This window comes from Mytilus californianus, unplaced genomic scaffold (assembly GCF_021869535.1).
Source record: "Mytilus californianus isolate M0D057914Y unplaced genomic scaffold, xbMytCali1.0.p SCAF_4, whole genome shotgun sequence".
In the NCBI taxonomy this organism is placed as follows: Eukaryota; Metazoa; Mollusca; class Bivalvia; order Mytilida; family Mytilidae; genus Mytilus; species Mytilus californianus.
Window position 1 is genome coordinate 48,418,760 of NW_026262690.1, and position 7,840 is coordinate 48,426,599.

The following is a 7,840-nucleotide window of genomic DNA, read 5'->3' on the forward strand; positions in this document are numbered from 1 at the left end:
AATAAAGAAAAACATCTTTGATGTACCTGCAATTCAGTACATGCATCGTTCAATATAAAAAATAATGTTCCGAAATGTAGTAAGGTCATTTCCCCTGGGTTTGTGATAGTCACAGGTCAAAATCTTTAAGTTGTCAAATGCTACTGGAACTTGATAATTAAGGAGTCTATATGTAAATCATATACTTAAAATAGTATTTCAGAATTTTACACATTCAATATAATCAAAATGCGGTGTTTCATGTTGTTGAAGGCATTTTGATGGAAAATTGCAAATTTTACAAGTTTTTGTCAAATTTTGCGTTGCAGGACATCGCTTAACAAACTGAATTTATTTGTATCCGAAAATAACGTCCAACATAAATTTGACTTTGATTAACGATGTCCTTCTCATTCACTTTTGGGATACATGATACTCAAAAATTACCAAAATCTGTCAAGAATGCGGTTATGGGCTATCTCCAGGCATTCATAATTTGATGATCTGTTTAGAAATAAGCCATACTATTTTATGAACCGTAAAGATTTAAAGACTTTTTGAAAATCGGCCAGGTGTGAAAAAAAAATCCGGGGAAATTGACCATTCCTCTTTCATCTTGTGCGATGAGAGTTAACTTTCATACATTTTGCTATATTTCTTTCAGCTAAATCAATTCTTTTTTTAATTGTAGGCATTAGTGCTGTCGAACAGGGTACCATTCAATTTGGTATTTTCTTATAGGGAGCGCAAGCTTATACATTTATACGTGAAAAATTCCACGGTACATGGAAAATGTCACTCCAGTTAAATTGGTACAGTTTGTGTTATTTAACAAATAGCGCAAACATGAGTTCACAATTTTTTTTATTAAATACCCTGTTGTGTGAGTATCTTAACTAGCTTGGATAAAGATGAAAATAAAACGCTTTAAAAATGTTTCATTGTGTGATCGATAAAATTTTACATATGTGATACTCGACACACTGACATAACGCCATTGTACCCTCACTTAATTGTTATCGTTACTTTATCGTTCTATGAAAGTGAGCATATAAGACTATTAAACAATAAAACAGAAACGTTTTTGGTGTAAAGGAGTTCAAAAGGTTGTCTGTAATTTCTGTAATAATATATTTGTTTAATCATTTTACATTGGTTGAATATAGAAAACAGGCGTGTACCGGTAATACATTGTGTAGGCGTGTGTCAATAAAGGACAGTTTCTCAGCTGAGGACACAACTTCTAACATAATCTAGCTAAGAGGAAAAGATTTAGGAAATTTAGAAATACATTATTTCTGAAATAAGTACTAATAAAAATAGAGGTTGCTACATGTAGGTCAAAAGAGGGATTATTTTTTGCCTTCCGGCATGCAACATTACTGTTAGTCTATTTCTCTCAACAAAAAATATTAGGTGGAATTACAGAATATTTAAATTTTTCTTTTGACAATGCGTTCATTAATCAAAAATATTACTACAAAAACTTTACACAAAAAACACTGATATTTTTTCTTTCATTGACTGCCTATTTTTAAAAGGTATCATGATAAAAACTATTATTTGGCGCGTAAATGCAGAATAAATTGCATTTCTTATTGTGTTTTTTTTTAAATTAATAAATTGTAAAGAATGATATTTCGTCATGCTACTTTAAGTGAAGAAAAGCAATTTGTGCCACTGTTACGTCTTTGGCACTTACTTTTTTCTTTTGGCAAAAAAAAAAAACAATTTATGTATGGTTTGGTTAAATGAGATACGAGCAACACTTTTATCACAAATTGTTCTTGAAAACTTGCAACATCTATATTTTTTCGGGTGGCTTTTGATTATATCTAAAAAATAAAAATTAGGCAGTTTTTTGACAATTCTGCAGTTTAACCTTAGACGCAGAAAATTGAATGCATAAATAAAAATATGAGATGAAGACAATTAAGATTTATTATAAATGACATCTAACCGACTAACAATTTTGTTATGTGAACATTCTTAGTATGTTTCCTGTATGATGTAATATGCATATTTTATTACTTTTCGTATTCTAAGAACCAATTCAAAGAAGTATTCTCATCATACCTTGTCTTTTTACTTATTTTCGATATTTTTGTAATTGACTATTATTAGCATCGTTTTTTTACTTGTTGATACAACTTCACCTTGAACCGATTTGTTATAGATATTGACAAGTCTACAATATACACAAGTATCCTGATTAGTATAGAAGATTTTTTTTCTCAAGAATCCACTTACATTGAATGTCATTTCTTTATACTTATTTCACGTAAAATATAAAAATTCATATACTCAAGCTACTTGTGAAAATTAATGGATACCATCATTTCTGAACATCAAATAATACATAGACAAAAAAAAAACAAAAAAAAAAAACCCAGCCATTTATAAATTCCATGCGTCCTAAGCGCCTTTCTGGATTTATCTTCATTAGGAACGCTGAAAGCCAAATATGTAGAAGAGCCAACACAGTTGATGGTCTATGTGACCAAAAAGAACCTAAAAGTAACCGCCAAACTCATCTAAGGGCAATTTTACCTGATGGAGTTGAAACCTTAATCTCTTAATATTTTTAAAATCTTTATAAACTGACAATTTAATAAAGGTTTGTTATAATTCATGTCAGTATATAAGTAATGACCACCGAGCTGATGATACCCTCATGGACTGATAGTCCACCAGCAGCGGTATCGACCTAGTGAAGTAAAAAACATGAAAAACAACAGTTTATGAACTCCATACGTCTGAAGCGATTTTATGGATAATAAAATTGAGAATGGAAATGGGGTATGTGTCAAAGAGACAATAACCCGACCAAAGAGCAGAAAACAGACCAAGGCCACCAATGGGGTCTTCGACACAGCGAGATAATCCCGCACCCGGAGGCGGGCTTCAACTGGCCCCTAAACAAAAATGTGTACTAGTTCAGTGAAAATGGACGTCACACTAAAACTCCGAAACATATAAATGAACTAAGATTAAAAAAAAAATACAAGACTAACAAAGGCCAGAGGCTCCTGACTTCAGACAGGCGCAAAAATGCGGCGGGGTTAAACAACCCTCCCCTATACCTCTAGCCAATGTAGAATAAACAAACACAAAGCAATACGCACAGTAAAACTCAGTTAAATAGAAGTTCGAGTCCGATGTCAGAATAGGTAACAGAAGAAACTAAGCAAAATGACAATGATACATAAATTAACAAAGGACTACTAGCTGTTACTGACATGCCAGCTCAAGACCTCAGTTAAACTGATTGAAAGATTATTTCTTTATCATATGAAAATCAAGCACAATCCCTCCCGTTAGGGGTTTAGTATCATACAATCATAAAATATATGAGAAAAACATAACCTGTATCAATCCAAAACTGGTTTTAGAATAAATGTGTTTATTTAACCTTCATCAGGAATACTCAAAGCAGAATATTTGAAAACCATTGATGTATAAAAACCAAAACAGTTGAAGAGCTATATGACACACAGGGACCGGAAATAGTTAACATTCTTGTTTGATAATGAAACTGCCTCGGTGCTATCGTTGAAGCGTGCTCATCTCAAGTGCGGGAGGTTTTGGGTTCGAACCACGGCTGGATCAAACCAGAGACTTAGAAATTGATATTTGCTGCTTTTCAGCTAAGCACACAACATTTAGGAGTAAGCACAAAGACTGGTTAAGAGCCAAAACAATGTGTCCGGGTAGAGTGACATGTCTTTCTGCAGACAGCTACCTTGTGAACTAGCATGTTAAAAATCCGGCTTAGCATGTCGATCTTGTACAAAGCAGGGTTAAAATCATATCACATTATCCCGTTTTTGTCCTCAATGAGCACCGAATTTGCCACTGGACGTTAAACAGTCATTCATTCATCTATTGGATAATGCCATCGGTGCATTGTCAGCTTTCAAAATACGCGTTGATTTACACGAAATGAATAAAGAAAGAGATCTTAAAAAGAAATAGTTGATTTGAAAACGATAATCAATTCCCTACTAACGTCACTCATATATAATCCATTGCCAATCTACTACTTCTTATAAATTTACTACTACATTCACATGCACATCACCAAAAAACTAACACTAAGTATACGATACTTTCATTTTTTATACAACATATACACAGACGTTTGTATTCATAAAGTCAGAACATGAAATGCTTATAATTCAATGGTTCACGTTATGATTTGCAAGTGCTTTTATAATACATCATAAGTAAAATGACTATATTTTCCCTTATATAAAGTCAGTGTGAAGGTGCTTGCATTAAGTTTTATTATGCAGATCAGTTAGCTAATTATTCCGGTCTGGATGTGTACTATAAAAGAAAACAATACTTAACAAATTCACACATTACGTGTTGCTGCAATCAACTTCAAAGCTGTTATTATCAAATATAAGGATGAGTACCTACTTCAGTTGAAATACTATTATTTCAGATACACAGAGTATCATACTCCTATATATTCAGATAAAGTGCAACACCATTTGCTTTCACATCTCTTTAAACTTAATACAATCATATTCTTTTCTTAAATAAAGTTAAGCCTGACTTTCTTCGCTTAAGCATTAACCAGATACTACAATTGTATTGTCATGCTACAATTGTATTGTCATACTACAATTGTATTGTCATGCTACAATTGTATTGTCATACTACAATAGTATTGTCATGTTACAATTGTATTGTCATACTACAATTGTATTGTCATACTACAATTGTATTGTCGTACTTCAGTTGATTGTCATGCTACATTTGTATTGTCATGCTACAATTGTATTGTCATACTACAATTGTATTGTCATGCTACAATTGTATTGTCATACTACACTTGTATTGTCATACTACAATTGTATTGTCATACTACAATTGAACACACTCGTTATCACCTGTGACACAAATATTTCAAAACGGTCAAGGAAATCATGACGGTGTCCATAAAACGTTCGAAGGAATTAATTAAGCGTTACCACTAGGAACCCTTGGTAAAATAGCTTCCTTGTACGCATCATTCCTCTATAAAAGAAATCATGATATGAATGCAAGTTATATTGAATATTGTTTCATCAGGGAGATGAATACTCCATATGGAGGTGTTATTGGAATGTTGCTACATAGAATGGAAAGTTCACGAGAGAAATCCGAACTAATCTTTTTTGTCGCACAGTTGAGTTTGCAGCCGGTCTCTCATTTTCCCTGATAACATAGATTGTTATAATTTTGAAAGAGGTTTAAAGAGCATTTTTACAGATCCAGCAATATAATGTTGCTTGCAAGTACACTTATATAATTTGGGTATTCAGTAGAGTAATAAAAGATCAATTCTTCATCTTTGTTACAAGTACAAAGAACCATAGAACAGACAAATGATTGTTTTGGACTTCTTCTTCGGTAAGTGTCATAGGAGTTAATTGTCAATACCTACTTTATCAAGCAGTTTATGTAATGTGATCTATACCGTTAAAAACGATTTTTATTAAGGGATTTTTCTGTGTGGGGAAAACAGCATATTTGTCATGGAGATATGACAGGAGTCACACACAACATTCGGGTCTATGAATATATATTGAGCATGAAAGTTTTATGAATGACGACTCGTGGTATTCCGGCCCTAAATGCAAAGAAGTGCTGTTGACAATGTTCAGGGCGCCAGTAATAGCGATTATGTATGAATGGGGAACTAAACAGGTCCAGGACAATATTTCATTATAAAAAAGTGTCCTCCATGAAATTTTGTCAACTTCTTCGGGACAATATTTCACTGTGAAATACCATCCATGAAAATATTTCTTAATCGCAGATGTCTACCCTGCTGAGGAATCTTCCGCAATAAAATTGTGATAGTGTTGTTGGAATCTTTGAAATATTGTACTTGAAAAGTGTGTGTAAAACCATGAAATGCTGCATGAAGTAATTCTCATCTATCAGTACGCAAGCATGAAGCATGCACATTAATAGATTTATAACTGACAATGGTTTGTAAGGCAAGTATTTTATATAATACATATCAATCAAATATATGTTTTAACATAAGCTAATTTCAAATTTGCATTTATAAATGATAAATATATTAAATATTTGTCTTAAACAAATGTTTAAGTACATGTACTACAGTATACTGTATAAATATAAGTAATATACAGACAATCACTTATGTTCAAAATTGAATGAACTAATAGTATTCTTTAACACCAGATTGACGAATCTTTTTTGCGGCGGCGCTTTGGAGGGATAGAAGTAACTGGATTGTCTTTCTCTCATAACTCTATTTCATTTCTTCTGTCATTAGTGATGATAGTGGGGGACATATTTCCTTCAGCAAACCATAAAATAAGTCAAAGGAACCCGAGTTAATTGGAGACATAAGTCTTCAGTGTGCACATGGAGAATATTCTTCATCTTGACCCTCTAGATTAAATTCTGTGTTACTGTTCTTAACATCAACATTTTAAGATTGATAATAATTGAAGGATTTTTTATTATAGGGCCCAAGCTTTTTGTTTGTTTTATCATCCTTCAGCAAGCGATTTCCCGCTCCTCTATAGTCGGTAATCATATAGGGAGGGACTTTTATATCTCTCTTGTTCAACAGTTCCATTTCCATGATTTGTTCTGACATTTTTCAATAAGACTGTCATTTTAAGAAAAAATGTTATTTTACATTGTATTTTGTCGTACGATATACTTTGCCTTTCCAGCGCGGATCCAATTCTCTCTCTCACCTTAGCCTCGATTTTATCTGCTTTTACCACTAATTCGTCAATTTCATGATCCGATATATTCTCTTCGGTAGATGAGAATACAGATCCAACACAGGCTTCATTTACCAAAATTGGCTTTATAACAAAATAACATCGAAAGGTGGGTGTGAATTTTGAACTACGGTGCTTTGTAGAACTGTATGCAAACAAAGCTTTATTCAACTTTATATCCCAATCTGTTCCATTATCATTCACATTTTTGTTGATCGTGTGTTTAGGGAGTGGTTAAATTTTTAATCAAACCATTAGTCTGTGGGTGATACGGTGCAGTATCTAATTATGTGTTTTATACCAAACATGGACATAAATTGACTTGTGATTTTGGAGTTGGAACTTTCCGAGACAATCTGAGATAACTATCTCTGTATATCGTATCGGCTAACTTTTCTGCAACTTGCACTTTTGTGGTAAAGAGGGATTGCATCTGGCCATTTAGATAGGTAATGCATCATTGTTATAGCATATCTGAAAACAGACATACAGGGAACGTTAAAATAACGGTAGAAGTAACAAAAAAAAAGTGTTTTTAAATCACTGAGGAATAATATTAAAAGTACATTGTAAAATAGTACGAGTTTTACTCATTGCTGAAAACCTCAAACATGTTACTAAAACATGCAAAAAACATAAAAAGTTTTGTTCTTATGATATATGAAGAAAAATTTTCAAGTATTCTCAATGCGTTAATGTTTCTGATAAATTGATTGTATCATTTCATATATATTTAACATGTGTGTCAATTATCATTCCAAATTGAATTCTATCCATGCTAATAACTTCATGTTTTGTTAAACGAATGACATGACAGATGAAGATTGAGTATTGTTTTTTTTGCACAATATAATTTTTTTTTACTTACCTACAACCATTGGCAGAAATTGGCTCTTAAGTTTTGGCACCCAGGAAAGGAACAATTAAATAAATTCCAATTTTCCCTCGGTTACCAATTGGTTGAAGTTCTGGCACTTACGCTTTTGTTTTTTTGTTTTGTTTTTGGCATTCTTTAGCCGGAAAATAATAGTACTTTGATGCTACCTTTGAAACAGTTTTGTTAAGTCCCAAGCGTCCACTACTTTCAATATGACACG